Consider the following 25626-nt stretch of genomic DNA (forward strand, 5'->3'; position numbering starts at 1 on the left):
CATAGAGAATGATTACTCATGGCTGGTGGTAACCGTCTGTGGTATGCGGCGTTGAAGTTCCAATGGTAGATTCGAGATGGAGTTGAATCTTGATTCAGTAGAGTTGATCCTGGCAAGGTCGCCACTTGTGAAGGCTTACTCAGCCCTGTAATAACTTCAGACAGTATTACCAAGGCTGGCTCCTCCTCAGGAAAATTAATGAATAGAAAAAGAAATAACAGACAAACATAAACACTTTATTATATAGAAAATATAAAATATAAAACACTTAAATATGAAATATTGATCCTACATTAAAGAAAATGAAAAATTAAAAATATAAATGATAACTGAATTCAACGCTAATATAAAACTTGGGTGTCTGGTGTTGGTGACACTGCTTGTTGAAATCGTAGCCGTTGCCGATGATGGGGGGGGGTCGCAGGTGTTGGTTACAACCCACTGGCTAGTTCTTCACAGTATAGCCTTGAGTATTCTATCCCGATGACAGGAAAGCAGGTTCTATACCGCTGTAATGATGAGGGGTTACGTCCTGCAATTTCATACAGGTGCACAGGTAATTAAATCCAAAAAGGGGAAGTCTCAGGACGTTAGTCCATCTCCATCAGTTCTACTCGTTGATTGGCAGGTGACCCTCTCTGTCATCCAAGCTGGAAAGATAGACAGGTTACCCACTGCTTAAGAAATCACTCTCCATGATAAGTACAATACCTAAAAGATGTGATTATTACAACAGTCAACTTAGAGCAAAACTGAAAGGACTAAGTTTATTATTGGTCAAAAGTGAAGCTTTCAACCAATAAATCCACTAGAATACAAGGCAGGAATGTACTTACAGTAGTGCTGGGAGCTGTGAGTCTAGTGATTACTGTTTGGACCGGAGCCCCACACGTCACCTTTCGGGGGGGGGGGGGGGGAAGAAGGAGGGGAAGGGATAGCGGGAGCTAGACTGACCCTACCTTAACAAGCAGCCGGCAGTCAAACTATCACTTTCGGGGTGGGGGAAAAAAGGCGGAAATAGCGGGAGCTTGACTTACCCTACCTTAACAAGCAGCCGGCAATGAAACTATTGTTACTATATACTCCCTCGCTACTCCTATCTATTGAACTTTTCCCTCGCAGGGATGTAGGGGCTACGAGCATAGGAACTGTTTACAAAAAAATGACATGAACAAATTATTGAAGACAGGACACAACGAGTATAGCCTTGCTTCTGTAGTTACAAAGAGGTAATCACTACTTCTTCATGCAAGTCGATACACCTTGAACAACCCTGGGAGTGAGGGGTAATTCCTGGCCCTCTAACTTGCATTTGTAACTCATTTCTTTGCCCCTTCATTGCAGTCCGTCTGTAGTACAAGAATGGTATACAGTAGGGGGGATATGATCGAGGTGTATAAATGGAAAACAGGAATAAATAAAGGAGATGTAAATAGCGTGCTGAAAATTTCCAGCCAAGACAGGACTCGCAGCAATGGTTTTAAGTTGGAAAAATTTAGATTCAGGAAAGATATAGGAAAGCACTGGTTTGGTAATAGAGTTGTGGATGAGTGGAACAAACTCCCGAGTACAGTTATCCAGGCTAAAACGTTGTGTAGTTTTAAAAATAGGTTAGATAAATACACGAGTGGGTGTGGGTGGGTGTGAGTTGGACCGTTTGCTTCACCTTCCTCGTATGACGCCAGTATATAAGCGCCAATCTTCCTGCCTGTGTTTCAGACTCTACAAGACTACGGTGCTCTTCACCAACTCCAAGTCTGAGGGACTGATTACCTCATCTTTTGTATAAAGTTCTGCAGTCTTCACATCATGTCCTTGTGTTGATAAAGCTGCTGAATGGCGACACTTCTACAAATAAAGATACCAAGATATCGCACATGTGTAATTCTTCAGTCTGTGTTGGCCTCGTTGAGTGGAGAGTGCTGGGAAGTGGTCAGAGTGCAGGTAGCGTGTCTCACGAGATCAGCGGATGGAGGTTCGATTCTTCACTGATCATTGGGCTGAATGACTTCCACTGTTTTAACGATTAACGTCAACTTAGCACTCTTATAAGCCGTGATTCTTTCATTGTCCTCCTGACCTCTAATGTTATAAAGTACATTTTAGTCTGTGTTCCCACATCGCCGGGATTAGTTGCAATAAAGAATGGAAAGTTAAAAACAGCATAGATGGAAATATTCTCAAAAACCACGCTCTTAGGAGAGGAACCTTCTCAACTTTTCTCGCCCCAATTGTGACTTGACAATGGTCCACGACAGTGTTAAACGTCATAAAATTCCTAAGAGAACAGTTTTGGTGAATTAATTGCACTGTGAGGCACTGGAAAGACATGTGTTTCTGAACATGGATGAGATGGACGTGCCCAGTATGGGCCAGTAGGGCTGCTGCAGTGTTCTACCTTTCTTATGTTCTTAAGTATAAGCTCCATGCTAGTGTTACGTGTTCTTATCGTAAATCTGACGTCGTGTATACACAGCTATAAAAAAAAATATTAGGCGTGGGTGGGTGTGAGAGTTGAACCTGCCTAGCATGGGCCAGCAAGTGTGCTGCAGTCTTCCACCATTCTTACGTTCTTATGACAAGATTTTTAATATACTTCTCACTGTGGTTCCTACAGTCAGACGCTTACCAACATATACCACAGAAAACGTTACCAACATACTCATACCACAGAAAACGTTACCAACATACTCATACCGCAGAAAACGTTACCAACATACTCATACAGAAAACGTTACCAACATACTCATACAGAAAACGTTACCAACATACTCAGACCACAGAAAACGTTACCAACATACTCATACAGAAAACGTTACCAACATACTCAGACCACAGAAAACGTTACCAACATATTCATATAGAAAACGTTGCCAACATACTCAGACCACAGAAAACGTTACCAACATACTCATACAGAAAACGTTGCCAACATACATTCATACCATAAAAACGTTACCAACATACACTATCCCACAGAAAACGTTACCAACATACACCATTCCACAGAAAACGTTACCAACATACACCATTCCACAGAAAACGTTACCAACATACACTATCCCACAGAAAACGTTACCAACATACACCATTCCACAGGTAACGTTACCAACATACACCATTCCACAGAAAACGTTACCAACATACACCATTCCACAGAAAACGTTACCAAACAAGTTTTAACATACATTCATACCATAGAAAACGTTACCAACATACACTATCCCACAGAAAACGTTACCAACATACACTATCCCACAGAAAACGTTACCAACATACACTATCCCACAGAAAACGTTACCAACATACACCATTCCACAGAAAACGTTACCAACATACACCATTCCACAGAAAACGTTACCAACATACACCATTCCACAGAAAACGTTACCAACATACACCATTCCACAGAAAACGTTACCAACATACACCATTCCACAGAAAACTTTACCAACATTCACCATTCCACAGAAAACGTTACCAACATTCACCATTCCACAGAAAACGTTACCAACATACACCATTCCACAGAAAACGTTACCAACATACACTATCCCACAGAAAACGTTACCAACATACACCATTCCACAGAAAACGTTACCAACATACACTATCCCACAGAAAACGTTACCAACATACACTTCTCACTACGTTATCAGGCTGACTAAAAGAAACCATTATATTCTCTTCACTGCTTCCACACCTCCATTTAATTAATAACTTTTTTTCAAATTACGTAAACAAAAACCATATTTTTTAAACCCGAGTCATTAATGTGTCAGTCAGGGTCATCTAGCAATATTAAACCAATTAAAACTAACATCCAGATTCTGGTTTTCCCAATCATGAAAATAAATTAACTTCTGGCTTTTGGGTTAACTGTTATAATTCAATTTTAGTGGTAATTGCCTTTGTAGGTGCTGAAGGTCACGTGCGAGTTTAGCGCTTCCCCTCATGATTCTGATCTGGGTAAACTATCATTAGTAATAGTTTACCCAGAAACTGTACAGTATATGCATTAGTAACTTAGTTTACCCAGAAACTGCATATTAAATTTTTAAAGTTTACCCAGAAACTATACAAATTTAGTAATATACAGTTTCTGGGCAAACTATACAAACTTAATATACAGTTTCTGGGCAAACTATACAAATTTAATATACAGTTTCTGGGCAAACTATACAAATTTAATAATGTACAGTTTCTGGGTAAACTATGCAAATTTAATGTACACTTTTTGGGTAAACTATGCAAATTTAATATACCGTTTCTGGGTACACTATACAGATTTAATATACAGTTTCTGGGTAAACTGTACAAATTTAATGTACAGTTTCTGGATAAACAAGTACCATTGTGTTAATACCAGTTGTGGAACTGTCCTCATTCCTCAGTAGTGCATTACTGAGCATTTGCTGCCTGCACAGATATATCTGGAACTCTTAATTGCAACAGTTGACTATTCTCAAAGTTGACGTTTTTTGTCTGTCCTGCAAGAGGTCAACATGAGCATCCAAACAATGTCGCCAGATTAACATAAGCCAGCAGTGAATGCCCTACTACTGCGTGTTTGGCAGGACACTGCTTAATTGAGAGGGAATTCTTGCCAACCCAATCCATGGTCTCAGACTATTCAAAATCTTACCAGAAGATATCAGAAACGCTACTGGGACAAGTGTAGAAGTCTTTAAGAAGGAACTGGACAAGTATCTTCACCAGGTGCCAAATGAGCCATTCTATAATAGATATGTGAAGTAGCGGTCCTCCAGCAGCAACAGCCTAGTTGACCAGGCAAACACCAGACGAGCCTGGCCCATGGCCGGGCTTCGGGAGTGCAAAGACTCTCGTAACTCATCAAAGGTATAAAGGTATAACTCCCCCCTCCCCATTAGTAGTCGTAGGTGCCGGCGTTTTGGTCACCCAGGTAATTACTGTTACTCATTCGCAAATTTCTTTACCTGTAACTCTGCCATACATGAAGATGATCCCTGCAAACGAGTCCGATGGCCGAAATGTGCTGGGACGCACCCTGCCAATTCCCGCTCATACCCTGTATTCCTCAGGGTACGTGAAATCCACCTCTTGAAAGAAAAGGAGGACATCCTCCTCCTTGATTCGTCGGTACTCTCCCGGCCCGGGTCTTTTCCAGACGGTGACCCGGCCTTGGCTCCCTGTCTTGGGAGTATCTGAGACCTGTGTCTCCCATGGGAGGAGGTACAAGTACCTCCTCATCCTCTGGGACCAACTGTCCCCAGGCCTAGCCCCATTCCCCGCCCGCATGGGGCTCGTAGTGAGAAGCTAGGCCTCTGGTCTACCATCTTCCCCGCCCCAGGGGATGCTCGTTGGAATGGCAGTCTTGTGAGCTGCAGGTGGTAGCAAGCTCTGGCTCTGGCACCTTCCCCCGCCCTAGGAGGGGTCGAGTTATTGAATTTAAAAGCAGAAAGTTGGAGGAAGAAAAAGAAAATAGTGAAAATTTAGGTAAATGTTAATTATGGATGTGACTTTCCTACATGGGTAACTGGGTCATACACTGAGGATACATGAGGAGTTATAACATCAGTATCCTCGTTCGTAGGGATCAGTTCCCTGGAACCGATACTAATGAATATAAATTGATATTTTTGTGTTAGTGACGTGGTATGAGGGAGTTTGTGGCCAGCCAGGGCTGACAGATGTGTGAGATAGTAGTCCACTGGCATTACTGCTCTCTCTCTCTCTCTCTCTCTCTCTCTCTCTCTCTCTTGCAAGATTCACTCAGTCATTATTTCACTATTATTATAGAATCACCTTACACTCCTAGATCATCCCATTTATAAATGATGGTAAAACTCTTCAATTAATATTTCCCCAGTAACAGCACTTACATTATGCTTTCTAACAATCACCATTATCTGCGTGTTAGTCAGAAGAACATTATCTTTACTTACCCCAGGCAGTATTAGCAATAATACCTGGAGCATACCTGCAAGGTGTTCCGGGGGTCAACGCCCCCGCTGCCCGGTCCATGACCCGGCTTCAAGCAACTTAGGAATATCAGGGCAGCAGGCATCATCTCCATCGCAAGTGCTAGCGCAGTTACCAGCATATTAATATTGCGTTTACAAAAAAAATGAGAAGCGCTAAGCCAGTATGGCTCTGACAGCATTTAGTAGCATTGGCATATCTTACGAAATTGAAATTTAATACTGTTTTCGAGATACCTTCAGAGAGGGAGCAAGTACAAACCCCTAGAGTACTCCGTTTACCGAGTGAGTCCCAGTAACAACTACTACAAGAGTCCTATCTAGAAGTTGCTCAATGTAAGTGACTCGCAGAATATAAATAGGTCTAAAAAAAGTAGAAGAAAGAACTCGTAAAATAGAAAGAGGATTGGTAAAATAGAAAGAGGATTGGTAAAATAGAAAGAGGATTGATAAAATAGAAAGGGGATTGATAAAATAGAAAGGGGATTGATAAAATAGAAAGGGGATTGATAAAATAGAAAGAGGATTGGTAAAATAGAAAGAGGATTGATAAAATAGAAAGAGGATTGATAAAATAGAGGATTGATAAAATAGAAAGGGGATTGATAAAATAGAAAGAGGATTGGTAAAATAGAAAGAGGATTGATAAAATAGAAAGAGGATTGATAAAATAGAAAGAGGATTGGTAAAATAGAGGATTGGTAAAAAAGATTGGTAAAAAAGAAAGAGGATTGGTAAAAAAGATTGGTAAAAAAGAAAGAGGATTGGTAAAATGGAAAGAGGATTGGTAAAATAGAAAGAGGATTGGTAAAAAAGATTGGTAAAATAGAAAGAGGATTGGTAAAATAGAAAGAGGATTGGTAAAATACAAGCACTAGCAAGGTTTTATTGCGTGATATCAGAAATAGTGTAACATTATTCTCTATAAACAGATTAGACCCCGAGGGTGACCCTTACCCCGAGGGTGACCCTTACCCCGAGGGTGACCCTTACCCCGAGGGTGACCCTTACCCTGAGGGCGACCCAGACCCCGAGGGTGACCCTTACCCCGAGGGTGACCCTTACCCCGAGGGTGACCCTTACCCCGAGGGTGACCCTTACCCTGAGGGCGACCCAGACCCCGAGGGTGACCCTTACCCCGAGGGTGACCCAGACCCCGAGGGTGACCCAGACCCTGAGGGTGACCCAGACCCCGAGGGTGACCCTTACCCCGAGGGTGACCCTTACCCCGAGGGTGACCCTTACCCCGAGGGTGACCCTTACCCCGAGGGTGACCCTTACCCCGTGGGTGACCCTTACCCCGAGGGTGACCCTTACCCCGAGGGTGACCCTGACCCTGAGGGCGACCCTTATCCCGAGGGTGACCCAGACCCTGAGGGCGACCCTTATCCCGAGGGTGACCCTTACCCCGAGGGTGACCCAGACCCTGAGGGCGACCCTTATCCCGAGGGTGACCCAGACCCTGAGGGTGACCCTTACCCCGAGGGTGACCCAGACCCTGAGGGCGACCCTTATCCCGAGGGTGACCCTTATCCCGAGGGTGACCCTTACCCCGAGGGTGACCCAGACCCTGAGGGCGACCCTTACCCCGAGGGTGACCCAGACCCCGAGGGTGACCCAGACCCCGAGGGTGACCCAGACCCCGAGGGTGACCCAGACCCCGAGGGTGACCCAGACCCTGAGGGCGACCCTTACCCCGAGGGTGACCCAGACCCTGAGGGCGACCCTTACCCCGAGGGTGACCCAGACCCCGAGGGTGACCCAGACCCTGAGGGCGACCCAGACCCCGAGGGCGACCCAGACCCCGAGGGTGACCCAGACCCCGAGGGTGACCCAGACCCCGAGGGTGACCCAGACCCCGAGGGTGACCCAGACCCTGAGGGCGACCTAGCCTCGACTTTCAAAATTTCTTAAAGAAACATTAGAATCTTGAGCTCTGAAGTATATCTATTATTTTATTATTATTATTGCATTAATATATTTCACGTTTGATATACCTTTGAAGGGTTTCGAGGTTTCTACTTCCTGAGCCCGGCCATAGGTTAGGCTTGTCTGGTGCTTGCCTGGACAACCTGGCTACTGCTGTTGGCTGCCGGCTGACCCACATACCCATCACAAACCATATCACGGGTGGGGTTAGATTATTATTATGTAATCAAGGGAGAAGCGCTAAACCCGGTGGATTATACAGCGCCTGGGGGAGGGGATGTGGAAGGCATTCAGGCTTAATTCGGGGAGGGTGGGGTTAGAACCCGCAATCAGAGTCGTGCAATTCCAGACCGACCCGTTAGCCACTGGGCCAGCTAGCCACAATAAGATTCATCCAACTAGGTATATTTCTACACCATAAGGTTAACAAAGGCACCACTGTGACAACAAATGCAGGTTTTTACAGACGCTGGTGGGAGATTCGTCTGAAAAAACCTGCATTTGTGGTCACATTGGTGCCTATGCTAACCTTCCTATGGTGTATAAATATCCCTAGTTGGATGAATCTTATTGTAGCCAGCTGGCCCAGTGGCTAATGGGTCGGTCTGGAGTTGCATGACTCTCTGATCGCGGGTTCTAACCCCACCCGTGATATGGTTTGTTTGCAATCGTGTCATTACGATTTCGTGAGTCATATACCCATCACAGCTTGGTTGATCTGGCACTTGGTGGAGGTATTTGTCTAGTTCCCCCTTGTAGGCTTCTACGCTTGTTCCAGCAGTGTTTCTGATATATTCTGGTAGTGTTGAATAATCAGGGTCCACGGATGTTGATAGAAGGTTTTCTTAATGTGCCCACGGCGCCCCTACTTTGCACTGGACTTGTTTTACATTTTCTCTCATATATCTCACTCCAATGTGTTGTTACGACAGTGTACAGATTTTAGAGCAGACCCTAAATTACCTTCCACGTATGTACAGGGTGTTTCAAAGAGATGAACCCGATAGTGAAGTATAGTGCTTTGAAATTGAGTCCATCGTTTTGAAACACCCTGTACTATCGTCTATCTCCCATCCACTCCTGCGAGTACATATTTAGGATTCTGAAGCATTCCCAGGAATTTAACCGTATCATTGGCTCTATGAGGAACATAAATGATCTCTGTATCTGTTCCAGCTCTGATATCTATCCCTCCTACCCTGAGCGGAGTCGTCAAGCAAGACAGTATAAGCTACTTGAAAAGTGTCACAATTGGCATTATTTCATCTTGTTTTAAAGGTTATAATTATCCGCCACAACATTTTTTTTGGCTGTCGTGATATTTTTCTTATTGTCTTCTTTAAAAGATAGGTCAGCTTACATTATTACACCCAGGTCTTCCACCGGTTTATTTCGTTATATTATGTGATCCTCTAGCATTTTGTATAATGTACAATTTGTGGACTTTTGATTCTTTCCATATCTAAGCGATTATAACTTATCACCAATGGGCGACATGTTATTCTCCAGTGCCTCCTGTAAGACCTTCATATATCTTCTCGCTGACGTACGCTGGACAGTGGTGCTTCAAGGGTCGTGGATTGATTACATCGTCTTCACATCTCTACTGTTTCTGTATTGTAGATGAATGGTTCAGAGAACCGACATGTTGATAAATTAGACACATGTGCAACTCTTGGGTATCTTTATTGAGGAAACGTTTCGCCACACAGTGGCTTCATCAGTCCATACAAGATTGATGGACTGACCACATCGACTCAAGGTTGAGAGACTGATTACCTCATTCTCCTCCTGATCTTCAAGATTCTCCTTTGTATGGACTGATGAAGCCACTGTGTGGCGAAACGTTTCCTCAATAAAGATAAACCCAAGAGTTGCACACGTGTCTAATGTATCATCTACTGTTTCTGCTGCCTCCTCTGTCACTTGTCTCTCTTATCAACTAAGTATATTTCAGTGTGAAAATATATTCTCTATCGAAGCGACACTGTCCTTCTCTCAGCATACTGGAACATTTTTTTTCACTGGTAGATACTACTAATTCAGTAGATAAAGTCTCGTATATATTATGTAATTATTATTATTTATAATGTACCACAGTGAAAATAGAAAAAAACATCTGAGTACATTCATATGTTTACAAACATCTGCTTTCTTATTATTACTATTGCTATTATCATTGTCGTTATTTATAACTATTTCAATAGATGTAAATTTCCTAACTCGTGTATTACTGCTATTGTTATTTTTATATTTTCATTGTTAAATTAATTTTAATGAGGGCAGGGAAGATGCAGAGAGAGAGAGGAAGGAGAAATAAGGGGGGAGAAAGATGAAGAGAAGAGTAAAGGTAGATAAATGGTTTAGAGAACCGACAAGTTGATAAATTAGACACATGTGCAACACCTGTAAATCTTTATCAGTAAAGATACCCAAGTGTTGCACATGTGTCTCAATTTGTCTAAAGGTGGAGGAGACAGAGGGGGGGGTTATGGTAGACGGGGGAATTATGGTGAAAGGGAGGGTGGGGAGTTAAGGGGAAGGGGGAATATATTATAAAAGGGAGGGGAGGCTAGGGGAAGAGTTGAGATTGACGTTATCTGTCGTGTTTGCTGCATGATGGTAAAATAGTTGAAGTGGATGTCAGTGGCACCAGGAGGGAGGAAGAGAAAAAATAGAGAGAGAGAGAGAGAGAGAGAGAGAGGAGGAGGAAAGAAAGACTAGAGGAAGAGAGGGAGCTTCACATTCCAATTCTGGTTGAACGTACATTGCCAGGAGCCATTATTTTTTCCTTAGCCTCTCACCCTCCACACGTGTGAAGACAATTTACAAGTTTTCCAGTTTAACATCCCAGTTACTGAAGAATTACATATGTGCAACACTGAGTGTCTTTATTGCAGAAACGTCCAGTCCAGTACATTGGAAATAAAACCTTACCGCTTTCATGTGCTTCACACACACATCTTCAGGGGAATAAAGAGGCAACAGAAACACGTTTCTATATTGTATGATCTGTCTTGATAAATGAAACACTTGTGCAACATTTGAGTATCTTTATTGTGGAAACGTTTCGCCAACCAGTGGCTTCATCAGTCCAATACAGAGAAAGAATAATGAGTTTGGTACTCCTCTTTTGGGGAGTACCAAACTCATCATTAGTGGAGGCTCGATCCTCCTCCCACTAAGAACAAGACAGATGACTGGCTGGCAGATAAATGACATGCCCATGCACTCTGCCCCAGGGCCAGACTCATGGAACTCCGTGTTCATCAAGAACTGCAAGAAGCCCCTATCACGAGCCTTTTCCATCCTATGGAGAGGGAGCATGGACACGGGGGTCGTCCCACAGTTACTAAAAACAACAGACATAGCCCCACTCCACAAAGGGGGCAGTAAAGCAACAGCAAAGAACTACAGACCAATAGCACTAACATCCCATATCATAAAAATCTTTGAAAGGGTCCTAAGAAGCAAGATCACCACCCATCTAGAAACCCATCAGTTACACAACCCAGGGCAACATGGGTTTAGAACAGGTCGCTCTGTCTGTCTCAACTATTGGATCACTACGACAAGGTCCTAAATGCACTAGAAGACAAAAAGAATGCAGATATTATATATACAGACTTTGCAAAAGCCTTCGACAAGTGTGACCATGGCGTAATAGCGCACAAAATGCGTGCTAAAGGAATAACAGGAAAAGTCGGTCGATGGATCTATAATTTCCTCACTAACAGAACACAGAGAGTAGTCGTCAACAGAGTAAAGTCCGAGGCAGCTACGGTGAAAAGCTCTGTTCCACAAGGCACAGTACTCGCTCCCATCTTGTTCCTCATCCTCATATCCGACATAGACAAGGATGTCAGCCACAGCACCGTGTCTTCCTTTGCAGATGACACCCGAATCTGCATGACAGTGTCTTCCATTGCAGACACTGCAAGGCTCCAGGCGGACATCAACCAAATCTTTCAGTGGGCTGCAGAAAACAATATGAAGTTCAACGATGAGAAATTTCAATTACTCAGATATGGTAAACACGAGGAAATTAAATCTTCATCAGAGTACAAAACAAATTCTGGCCACAAAATAGAGCGAAACACCAACGTCAAAGACCTGGGAGTGATCATGTCGGAGGATCTTACCTTCAAGGACCATAACATTGTATCAATCGCATCTGCTAGAAAAATGACAGGATGGATAATGAGAACCTTCAAAACTAGGGAGGCCAAGCCCATGATGACACTCTTCAGGTCACTTGTTCTATCTAGGCTGGAATATTGCTGCACACTAACAGCACCTTTCAAGGCAGGTGAAATTGCCGACCTAGAAAATGTACAGAGAACCTTCACGGCGCGCATAACGGAGATAAAACGCCTCAATTACTGGGAGCGCTTGAGGTTCCTAAACCTCTATTCCCTGGAACGCAGGCGGGAGAGATACATGATTATATACACCTGGAAAATCCTAGAGGGACTAGTACCGAACTTGCACACGAAAATCACTCACTACGAAAGCAAAAGACTTGGCAGACGATGCAACATCCCCCCAATGAAAAGCAGGGGTGTCACTAGCACGTTAAGAGACCATACAATAAGTGTCAGGGGCCCGAGACTGTTCAACTGCCTCCCAGCATACATAAGGGGGATTACCAACAGACCCCTGGCATCCTTCAAGCTGGCACTGGACAAGCACCTAAAGTCGGTTCCTGACCAGCCGGGCTGTGGCTCGTACGTTGGTTTGCGTGCAGCCAGCAGCAACAGCCTGGTTGATCAGGCTCTGATCCACCAGGAGGCCTGGTCACAGACCGGGCCGCGGGGGCGTTGACCCCCGGAACTCTCTCCAGGTAAACTCCAGGTAAACTCCTCTCCAGGTCTTCTACTGTGACATGCGAAGAATGTTACAATTTATTCGGCGTATGTCACACTCCCATATAGGCTGCCTCCCAACCAGTGAACCGGGTGCTAAGGGTTTAACGATCAGTAGGGCACCCGTCATTAAATCAGTACCTTAGATCATTAGCCAATGACAGGCAAACCCGCCAAAGCTGAAGCAAAGTGGTTCACTTGCGGTAAGCATTGGCAGACTTGCCTGCCTGCTGGTTGAGTATTGTGCACTCTCTCTGGCTTCTGCTTTGCCAATTGTCACCGTCGGGGTTTAGCGCTTCTTTTTATTAAAATAATAATGTCACCGTCGTGTACACTTATTCTATCTGTACATAATGTACATATTTGTATAAAGTGAGTGAAGGAAAAATATACATTATAGTCTACTGCTGAGTTTGTTCCAATTCCCATTACGACCAGGTCTCACAGGCCACTCGTTACCTGTGTTCGTAATATCTACCAACCACTCGCTCATCACCTTTGGGATATCAGAGGGTTTTACGTGAGTGATACTGAACAGGCTTCCTCGTAAACTGGAGCCCCAGTTATGACTTCATGATGATTCATGTCGGTACGAGACGTCATCAAAGACTCCTCCTCCTCTAAAGAACAAAAAGGCACAATACCGTGACTGGAACAATACACAAATAACCTGCACGTAGAAGAGAGGAACTTATGACGTTTCGGTCCGACTTGGACTATTTACAATCTGCAAATGGTCCAAGTCAGACCGAAACGTCGTCATAAGCTCCTCTCTTCTATGTGTAAGTTATTTGTGAATTGTTCCTTCACTAAGTCCGGCGGGTATTTGCTGAATAAATGCATAAATGTATACTGAAAGATTTATATATGAGACAAAATGCAGCTGTAGGAAATTTTTTTTACAACAAATAAAGTTTCCTATAACGACACTTTCTTTATTACAACTTTAATTAAAAAAGTCATGACTTACTTTCACTGGAGAAGCGCCACCCACTGACAACACCTTCGTCTGCTGCACCTCACCTGACTCCAGTATAAACTTCCTACTTCTGCGCTTCAGATTCAACAAAACTACGGTACTGAACACCTGCTCCTAGGCTGAGGGACTGATTACCTCATCTTCAACATCTTCAGTCTTGAAGATTGAGACATGCAACATATGGGAATCTTTATTAAGGAAACGTTTCACTACACTGGCTTCATCAGTCCAGTACAAAACAGAGAAAGGTAAGGAGAGGAGGAGTTTGAGGTAATTAGTTCCTCAGCCTGGAATATATGTGTTAAGTCCATCACTCTTGTAGAAAGTACAGCATATGGCCGGAGAAGTGGCTTGTGTACTGTAGTCACGTGAGTCGAAGCAGGAGGAGGCGGATCACAGTGGAACCATCCACTAAAGTAAGTAGTGGATAGTTCTCCTTACCCCTCTCTGCTTTGTATTCTACTGATGAAGCCACTGGTTGGCGAAACGTCTGCATTATAAAGATTCCCAGTTGTTGCACAATTGTCTAATTCTTCAGCTGTGACTTTGTTTGCCTGATGCCATAGCTGCTTCCAGCTTTGGTCTTTTTCAATGGTGGCCTTGTTCGCTGCTTCCAGCTTTGGTCTTCGCTCGATTTTGCCTCCATTCAGGGTTGTGGGTCATCGGTGTTCCTGGGTTGAAAACATACTTTAGCGTTCCAGTAACACACTTCACAGCCTCGTTCACAGTGTTTACCTGCGGCTATTTCCCTTGGACGCTCAGCTCTCAAAGTTGTTGTGTTGGAACCTTACGAGTCTGGCCTCGACTCTGTTGTCTTGTGTGCTGGAGTACGTCTTTCCTATTGCTGGTAGAGGAGGTAATGTAGGAGGTGGGCGGTTGCTAGTGGTGCTGTGGGTGGTGGTGGAGATACTATAGTAATGGTGGTGATTATAGTGATCTGGTGAGAGTGGTGGTTTTCGTTGTGGAAGTGTTGATGTTGGTGGTAGTGGTGGTAGTGTTGGTGATGGTGGTGGTGGAGGAGGAGACTGGTCCCTTCTCTCTCTAGAGCTGCTGAAATTAGTCGAGCGTTAAATAGTGATGTTTGTTTGAGCAGATAGTTGCCTGTTTGTACTTGTGTGTGAGAGAGAGAGAGAGAGAGAGAGAGAGAGAGAGACAGAGACAGAAAGAGACAGACAGGCAGACTAACACAGACAAACAGCAGGGGTAGACGTCAGAATGTTAATAAGAATAAAAAGCTTGGGAATAAGGGAGAGAGTTTATGTAAACATATTGAATGTGGATCTGGGAATGTACACTGGAGGAAGAATTGGTGGAGAAGAACCAACAAAAATAAGAGACTAGTGGGGAAAGGGACACAGAATGAGAAAGAAACATGTGCAAGAAAAAACAACGTTGTTCAGGGGTCCTCTGTATATAATCTGCATCACCTTTACACTTGTTAGGTCACTGAAGAGGGCTTCAGTTTTAGAGAGAAATATTCACTACTTCCCCTAGCATGGTTTTTTTCTCCATGAGCGTTCTTTGTGGTCTTGGTTTCAAGAATAGAGAATATAACACTTGGAAATTAAAAAAAAAATTATAACGTACGTGTGTGTGTGTGTGTGTGTGTGTACACTCACCTATTTGTGGCTGCAAGGAATAAGTCACAGCTCCTGTCCCCGCCTCTTCGCTGGTCGCTACTAGATCCACACACTCCCTGCTCCAAGAGCTTTATCGTACCTCTTCTTGTGTGTGAGTGTGTTTGGGTTTTTTCTTCTATGTGCTTACTTCTATGTAGTTGCAGGGGTCGAATCTCCACTTCGCCGCTTCTCAACTTGCCGCTTCCCTAATTTGACTAGAGACGTACGGAAATACCCATAATATGTATATAGACATTTGTATAGTTCAGGACATTTACTGAGACAACGTTTTGTCACCAGCGAATTCATCGGTCATGAATACAGAGACAACTAAGAAAGGAGTATATACAGGAGTGAGTCAGGTGGCAAGCTGTGAGAGGGTAGAGGTTTTAGTGGTACAGCTGAGGAGTGATGGGTCGTGTTGGAGAGGAACCTGTCAGCAGTGGAGTAACATTTAAGTGCTACCTGGTGCTGACGTGATGTTGATGGCTGGTGTCAGTTACTGGGAATGTCAGTTACTGGAAATGTCAGCTACTGGCTGCGTCAGTTACTGGAAATATCAGCTACTAGCAGTGTCAGCTACTGGTTGTGTGTAGGTTGGGTAGCGAGTAGTTTGCTAACACTCGAAATGCGGCTTTGATTTAAGTAAGGATTCTTTATATATATATATATATATATATATATATATATATATATATATATATATATATATATATATATATATATATATATATATATAATGTCGTGCCGAATATGTAAAACTGGTCAATTAGCCAGAACTCATTTAAAATTAAGTCCTTTCTTAAATTTTCTCTTATACGTTTAAAGATATATTTTTTCATTTATGTTAATATAAAAATTTTAATTTTGTAACAAAAGAATCTTAAAAAACTTACCTAACCTTATTATAACAAGAGCAATTTATTTTAGCCTAACCCAACTAAATATATTTTAGATAAGCTTACAATAAATTAACACTAAAGAAACAGTGAAATATATTTTTCTCTTTAGGTTCAGAATGATTCTGGCGAAATTATTACATATACAAATTTTCACTTGTCCTATATGGCAAGATGAACGTTGCTATTTAAGCCAAGATCGCAAGTTCTGCCTATTCGGCACGACATTATATATATATATATATATATATATATATATATATATATATATATATATATATATATATATATATATATATATATATATATATAATGTCGTGCCGAATATGTAAAACTGGTCAATTAGCAAGAACTCATTTAAAATTAAGTCCTTTGTAAAAATTTTCTCTTATACGTTTAAGGAAATATTTTTTTCATTAATGATAAGGTAATTTTTTTTAATTTTGCACCAAAAGAATCTTAGAGAACTTACCTAACCTTATTATAACAAGAACAATTTATTTTAGACTAACCAAACTATATATATTTCAGATTTGTGTACAATATTTTAATATTAAACAAAAACAGTGAAATATATTTTTTTCGTTAAGTTCAGAATAATTTTGGCGAAATTATTGCATACACAAATTTTCGCTTGTCCTGTATGGCAAGATGAGCGTTGCTATTTAAGCCAAGATCGCAAGTTCTGCCTATTCGGCACGACATATATATATATATATATATATATATATATATATATATATATATATATATATATATATATATATATATATATATATATATATATATAAAGATCACAGTAAACAGGTGATATCAGAATATGCATAACAACCACTATCCTTTCACAGTGGTTGTTTTGCAAGGTGACCCAAAAAGACAGAAAAAACTTTCATTATCAGTCAGCATTTTCACCATCACTCACACACAATCTTTGTCTTTGCAGAGGCGCTCAGATACGACAGTTTAGATGTCACTCCAACCTGCCAAGATCCCAAACCCCTCCTTTAAAGTACAGACATTATACTCCCCATTTCCAGGACTCAACACACACACTCCATCAGCTCGTCAGGTCCCATAAACCATTCGTCTCCATTCACTCTTATCTAAGACGCTCAAGCACGCTTACTGGAAATTCAAGCCCTTCGCCCACAAAACCTCCTTCACCCCCTCTCTCCAACCTTTCCGAGGACGACCCCTACCCCGCCTTCCTTTCCTTACAGATACGTTCTCCATGTCATTCTACTTTGTTCCATTCTTTCTAAATTATCAATCCACCTCAACAACCCCTCTTCAGCCCTCTGACTAATACTTTTAGTAACTCCACACCTCCTACTTTCCACACTACGAATTATCTGCATAATATTTGCACCACACATTGCCCTTAGACAGGACATCTCCACTGCCTTCAGCCGCCTCCTCGTTGCAGCATTTACAACCCAAGCTTCACACCCATACAAGAGTGTTGGTACCACTATACTCTCGTACATTCCCTTCTTTGCCTCCATAGATAACGTTTTTTGTCTATGGTTGACCTCATCCTTCATAGACCCATCTGCTGACAAGTCAACTCCCAAATATCTGAAAACATTCACTTCTTCCATACTCCTCTCCAATGTGATATCCAGTTTTCTTTTAATTGTTTGATACCCTCATCACCTTATTCTTATCTATATCCACTTTCAACTTTCTACCTTTACACACCCTCCCAAACTCATCCACTAACCTTTGTAACTTTAGAATCTCCCATAAGCACAGTATCATTAGCAAAAAGTAACTGTGTCAATTCCCATTTCGTGTTTGATTCCCCATAATTTAATCCCGCCCCTCTCCCCAACACCCTAGCATTTACTTCTTGCACAACCCCATCTATAAATATATTAACCATGGTGACATTACACATCCCTGTCTAAGACCTACTGTTAAGGGGAGGTAATGTCCCTTTCTCCTACATACCCTAACCTGAGCCTCACTATCCTCATAAACTCTTTACAGCATTTAGTAACTTACTACCTATTCCATACACTAGCAACACCTGCCACATTGCTCCCTTATCCACTCGATGATATGCCTTTTCTAAATCCATAAACGCAATGAAAACTTCCCTACCTTTATCTAAATACTGTTCACTTATATGCTTCAATGTAAACACTTGATCTACACATCCCCTACCCACTCTGAATCCTCCTTGCTCATCCGCAATCCTGCTCTCTGTCTTACCTCTAATTCTTTCAATAATAACCCTACCGTACATTTTACCGTACACTTATTCCCCTATAATTTTTACAATCTCTTTTGTCCCCTTCCCTTTATATAAAGGAACTTTACATGCTCTCTGCCATTCCCTAAGTACCTTCCCCTCTTTTATACATTTTTTAAACAAAAATACCAACCACTGCAGTTCCAGCTGCTTTACCCCCTTTCATTCTACATAATGCCTCACGCACCTCCCCCACACTCACATCCTGTTCTTCTTCACTCCTAAAGGAAGTTATACCTCCCTGGCCAGTGTGTGAAATTACTGCCTCCCTTTCTTCGTCGACATTTAAAAGTTCCTCAAAATATTCCCGCCATCTACCCAATACCTGCAGTTCCCCATCTGCTAACTCCCCTACTCTGTTTTTAACCTAGGCTTTGTTAACTTGTTTATCTCACTCCATTTTTTTTCCTCTTCTCAGCAAAATTTCTTGACAGTGCCTCTCCCACTCTATCATTTGCTCTCCTTTTGCACTCTCACCACTCTCGTCACCTTTCTCTTGTTCTCCATATAATCTATCATTCTTATACCACTTCTGCTTTGTAAAATCCTCTCATAAGCTACCTTTTTCTCTTTAATCATCACACCTTTTACGAAAGCACTTGGAATTTCGCTATTTTTTCACAGTGGTTGTTCTGCATATTTATGAAACTGTGGCAGGTCAGGGTTCTACCCCACGACACATTGTCCCGCCTCAAGAGACAACACAACGTACATGTCACCTTATCCACTCAGTCATCGATCCTACAAAGATCACGCACCCAGCAGAGCTCGAACCCTGGCCTCCCGCAGTTTGGTAAATGATTCAAAAACACTTGTTTCATGGTTTCATTGCTATTTATATATATATTTCCCATCCTTCTAGGTGTAACTTCCTCCTCTGCTTCCTGAGAGCTCATAGCTTTATACTGTATCACCTCATTCAACTCCTCTGCCACTGCACTCGGCAGGCGGTGTAACATTCACCTCCTCCCCCATTAAAAGCAGGCTTGCCGTGAGTATACAAAGAGATATCACAATAAGTGTCAGGTGGGGCCAGGACTGTTCAACTGCCTCCCAGCATTCGTAAGTGGGATTACCAATAAATCCCTAGTACTGCATTCACGAATTCTTTCATCCATTCAAAGTTCCTTCTGAAGTCTTGGTGTCTCAACCCCTACTCCTGCTTCAGTATTTAGTGTCACAAGAAATAGGACATTCAGTTCTCTGTGTCAGACGTACTTGTATTAAATAAAGGATCCAGTCTCACTGGTTCATCCCCACTCTTCTCATGTCCTTAATTAAGATACCGATATAAAAAGTTTTACTTAAACATGTCTACCATCTTCACTCTACATGTCTGCGATCTCCTACGTGAGTCTCTTTCTCCCATTCAGAAAGTTATTGTGGTTGGATTACCCATGATTACCCCCATGAGTTTCCTTGCGGCTTCCGCTGTCAACCTTGTTCTCTTCATGTTCCTGTCTTGGCCTTCTACTGTTTGGTGAGGGGTTGTAAATTATTACTACTACTGTTACTACTATTGACACTACTGCCACTACTGCTACAATTACTATTACTACTGCTGCTACTAGTACCACTGATACTATTACTGTTATTACTGTTACTACTCCTACTACTACCACTACGACTACTACTACCACTACTGCTGCTGCTACTACTACTACTACTTTTGGTCCTAAAGTCTTGCTTGCGCCTACTATTTAATCACTTAACATATTTCTGTTTTCCTTTTTATTTTCGTTTTCATTGTCTTGCTCTAGTTATCTTGTTCTAGTTGTCCTGCCCTAGTTTTCATGCTCTAGTCTCGCTCTTGAGCATCTGCCCGGAGTGCGGGTAGTTGTAGTGGGGTAGTTGGTGTGCGTGTGTGTGCGTGCGTGTGCGTGTGTGTGTGTGTGTGTGTGTGCGTGTGTATGCGTACTCGCCTAATTGTACTCACCTAATTGTGGTTGTAGGGGTCGATACTCAGCTCCTGGCCCCGCCTCTTCACTGATCGCTACTGGATCCTCTTTCTCTCTGCTTCCTGAGCTTTGTCATACCTCTTCTTAAAACTATGTATTGTTCCTGCCTCCACTACTTCACTTGCTAGGCTATTCCACTTGCTGACAACTCTATGACTGAAGAAATACATCCTACCTCTGTCCACCTTGTCTATTCCCCGCAGTATCTTGGATGTCGTTATCATGTCTCCCCTGACCCTTCTGTCCTCCAGTGTCGTCAGTCCGATTTCCCTTAACCTTTCCTCGTACGACATTCCCTTGAGCTCTGGGACTAGCCTTGTTGCAAACCTTTGTACTTTCTCTAACTTCTTGACCAGGTGTGGGTTCCAGACAGGTGCTGCATACTCCAGTATGGGCCTAACATACACAGTGTAGAGTGTCTTGAACGATTCCTTATTAAGGTATCGGAACGCTATTCTCAGGTTTGCCAGGCGCCCGTATGCTGCAACGGTTATTTGGTTGATGTGTGCCTCCGGTGATGTGCTCGGTGTTATGGTCACCCCAAGGTCTTTCTCCCTGAGTGAGGTCTGTAGTCTTTGTCCACCTAGCCTATACTCTGTCTGCGGTCTTCTTTGCCCCTCCCCAATCTTCATGACTTTGCATTTGGCTGGATTGAATTCGAGAAGCCAGTTGCTGGACCACATGTCCAGCCTGTCCAGGTCTCTTTGCAGTCCTGCCTCATCCTCGTCCGATTTAATTCTTCTCATCAACTTCACGTCATCTGCGAACAGGGACACTTCAGAGTCTATTCCTTCCATCATGTGGTTCACATATATCAAAAATAGCACTGGTCCTAGAACTGACCCCTGTGGGAACCCGCTCGCCACAGGCGCCCACTGTGATACCTCTTCACGTACCATGACTCGTTGCTGCCTCCCTGTCAGGTATTCTCTTATCCATTGCAGTGCCCTCCCTTTTACGTGCGCCTGATCCTCCAGCTTCTGCACTAATCTCTTGTGGGGAACTGTGTCAAAGGCCTTCCTGCAGTCTAGGAAAACGCAATCTACCCACCCCTCTCTCTCGTGTCTTACTTTTGTTACCTTGTCATAAAACTCCAGGAGGTTTGTGATACAAGATTTGCCTTCCATGAACCCATGCTGGTTTTCCTTTATAATCTTGTTCCTTTCCAGGTGTTCGACCACTCTCCTCCTGATAATCTTCTCCATGACTTTGCACACAATACATGTCAGAGACACAGGTCTGTAGTTTAGTGCCTCGTTTCTGTTTCCTTTCTTAAATATGGGGACTACATTAGCTGTCTTCCATTTCTCAGGTAGTTGCCCAGTTTCAAGGGATGTGTTGAAGATTGTGGTTAGAGGCACGCACAGCATCTCTGCTCCTTCTCTAAGGACCCATGGGGAGATGTTGTCCGGTCCCATCGCCTTTGAGGTGTCAAGGTCACTTAAGAGCTTCTTCACCTCCTCCTCAGTTGTTCGTATGTCATCCAACACTTGTTGGTATATTCCCTCTTGATGTTCCCTTCTGTGCTGTCTTCCCACAGCCCTTCCTGTCTCTACTGTAAAAACTTCCTTAAATCTCCTGTTCATCTCCTCACATACCTCCTGATCATTTCTTGTGAGTTCTCCACCTTCTGTCCTTAATCTGATCACCTGGTCTTTGACTGTTGTCTTCCTCCTGATGTGGCTATACAACAGTTTCGGGTCAGTCTTGATTCTCGATGCTGTCATTTTCATACTGTCGCTGGGCCTCCCTCCTTACCTGTGCATACTCTTTCCTGGCTCTGCGACTGATCTCCCTATTTTCGTGTGTTCTCTGCCTTCTGTACTTTTTCCATTCTCTATTGCACTTTGTTTTTTGCCTCCTTACACCGTCGGGTAAACCAGGGGCTCGTTCTGGTCTTCCCGTTGTTACTGTTGCCCTTGGGAATAAACCTTTCCACTGCCTCCTTGCATTTTGTTGTTACATATTCCATCATTTCATTTACTGGCTTTCCTGCCAGTTCTCTGTCCCACTGGACCTCCCGCAGGAAGTTCTTCAACCCTATGTAGTCCCCTCTTTTATAGTCAGGCTTTTCCCATTCAACTCCTGTTATTCTCTCCACTTGCAGCTCTACTATGTATTCAAAGCACAGAACTACGTGGTCGCTAGCTCCTAGGGGACTCTCATACTTGATGTCCTCAATATCTGAGCTGCCCAGGGTGAACACAAGGTCCAATCTTGCTGGTTCATCCTCCCCTCTCACTCTGGTAGTGTCCTTAACATGTTGGTGTATGAGGTTTTCCAGCACCACGTCCAACATCCTGGCTCTCCATGTTTCGGGACCCCCACGTGGCTCCAGGTTTTCCCAGTCAATCTCCCTGTGGTTGAAATCCCCCATAACCAGCAACTTTGCTCTGCTGGAGTGAGCTCTTCTTGCCACCTCAGCAAGTGTGTCCACCATTGCTCTGTTGCTCTCTTCATATTCCTCTCTCGGCCTCTTGCAGTTCTGTGGTGGATTATACATCACTGCAGTGACCACTTTGTGTTCCCCAGACTGAAGTGTACCTGCTATGTAGTCTCTTTCTCCCGTCTCATCTATTCCTTCCATTTTCTCGAATTTCCATCTGTTTTTCACGAGCAGAGCAACCCCACCTCCCCCCCTGCCCCTTCTATCTTTCCTCATGATCTGGTATCCTGGTGGGAAGATTGCATCTGTTATTGTCTTCGTGAGTTTTGTTTCTGTAACTGCTATGATGTCTGGGGACTTCTCATTGATTCTTTCTTGCCATTCCTCATGTTTATTCGTTAATCCATCTGCATTTGTGTACCAAACCTTCAACTTCTGTTCTTGTTCTAATACTGTAACTGTGGTGCGGGGGGTGGAAACAGAGGGATCGGTGTGTGATGGTTGGTTTGGATTGTTCAGTTGCCTTGGGGGTGTCGTGGCTGGAGTCCTTCTGCAGGTGTTTCTGGGGGGGTGCGCTTGTCCTTCCATTTGGTCCTGGGTTATTCTGTGTGTGTGTGTGTGTGTGTGTGTGTGTGTGTGTGTGTGTGTGTGTACTCACCTATTTGTACTCACCTATTTGTGGTTGCAGGGGTCGAGTCCTAACTCCTGGCCCCGCCTCTTCACCGGTTGCTACTAGGCCCTCTCTCTCCCCGCTCCATGAGCTTTATCAAACCTCGTCTTAAAACTGTGTATGGTTCCTGCCTCCACTACGTCATTTTCTAGGCTATTCCACTGCCTTACAACTCTATGACTGAAGAAATACTTCCTACTATCTCTCTGACTCATTTGTGTCTTCAACTTCCAATTGCGTGTGAGTATGTGTGTGTGTGTGTGTGTGTGTACGCGCGTGCTCAAAGATCACATCTCCTCTACACTATACTTGTCAATACTACGGTGACTGTGGTTGCTGAATTATTTCTTTATCGATCTATCTTTCTGGAAAACATAGATTTGCAATTTAATGTCACGAAAGCATGAGCAATCATCTTTAAAAACTAAATCTAATTGTCTGAATTTTTGAAACGGTTCTAAGAAATACTCGAAACTGAGATTGATATATATATATATATATATATATATATATATATATATATATATATATATATATATATATATATATATAATGTATATATATCTACCCAGCGGAGCTAGGTACAACACCTAGCTCTGCTGGGTGCTTGATTCTTGTAGGATTGTGTGGTTCAGTGGGTTAGAGCGTCATGTGATTTTCGCTCACCACGAGGCAGAGCCAAAACGACATGGGTTCGAATCCTCGGCTAGTTGCAGTGTTGTTATTGATTCAATACCACTCGTTCGTAGTCACAATAATATGTACATATATATATATATTGCACATATATGATTAATACTGTACACATTAATCATAAATCAGAAAGTTAACATGATCCTCTGCCAAACTGATAAAAAAAAATTATATCCAATGAAGAACTTAAAAAAAATTCTGGTCATACCATACAAGTTTTAATTGAAACTCCGCATTGTATTGCTTCTTGCATTAAAGATATTTTTAAGACCACATATGTATGAGTAGAGAGAAATTTTAAAAACGGCTGCGCCATGAACCCGGCAAAACTTTCAGTGATTCCCTTTGTGGTTGATGTATAAGCTTGAAGCTTAATGGTGTGGTGTACCCCGTGGATGTTGCTGTGGGTGCGCCTGGGTGTTGCTGTGGGTGATCCCTGGGTGTTGTTGTGGGTGCCCCTGGGGTGTTGTTGTGGGTGCCCCTGGGGTGTTGTTGTGGGTGCCCCTGGGGTGTTGTTGTGGGTGCCTCTGGGGTGTTGTTGTGGGTGCCTCTGGGGTGTTGTTGTGGGTGCCTCTGGGGTGTTGTTGTGGGTGCCTCTGGGGTGTTGTTGTGGGTGCCGCTGGGTGTTGCTGTGGGTGACCCCTGGGTGTTGTTGTGGGTGACCCCTGGGTGTTGTTGTGGGTGCCCCTGGGGTGTTGAGTGCCCCTGGGGTGTTGTGTGTGCCCCTGGGGTGTTGTGTGTGCCCCTGGGGTATTGTTGTGGGTGCCCCTGGGGTGTTGTGGGTGATTCCTGGGTGTTGTGGGTGACCCCTGGGTGTTGTTGTGGGTGCCCCTGGGGTGGTGTTGTGGGTGACCCCTGGGTGTTGCTGTGGGTGCGCCTGGGTGTTGCTGTAGGTGACCCCTGGGTGCTGCTGTGGGTGACCCCTGGGTGTTGTTGTGGGTGCCCCTGGGGTGTTGTGGGTGCCGCTGGGTGGTGCTGTGGGTGCTCCTGAGTGTTGCTGTAGGTGACCCCTGGGTGTTGCTGTGGGTGACTCCTGGGTGTTGCTGTAGGTGACCCCTGGGTGTTGCTGTGAGTGACCCCTGGGTGTTGCTCTGGGTGACCCCTGGATGTTGCTGTAGGTGACCCCTGGGTGTTGCTGTGGGTGACCCCTGGGTGTTGCTGTGGGTGCCCCTGGGGTGTTGTGGGTGCCGCTGGGTGTTGCTGTGGGTGCTCCTAAGTGTTGCTGTAGGTGACCCCTGGGTGTTGCTGTAGGTGACCCCTGGGTGTTGCTGTGGGTGCGCCTGGGTGTTACTGTTGGTGCCAATGGGGTGTTGTGGGTGCCCCTGGGGTGTTGTTGTGGGTGCCGCTGGGTGTTGCTGTGGGTGACCCCTGGGTGTTGTGGGTGCTCCTGAGTGTTGCTGTAGGTGAC

Source organism: Cherax quadricarinatus, chromosome 72 (assembly GCF_038502225.1).
Source record: "Cherax quadricarinatus isolate ZL_2023a chromosome 72, ASM3850222v1, whole genome shotgun sequence".
Lineage (NCBI taxonomy): Eukaryota > Metazoa > Arthropoda > Malacostraca > Decapoda > Parastacidae > Cherax > Cherax quadricarinatus.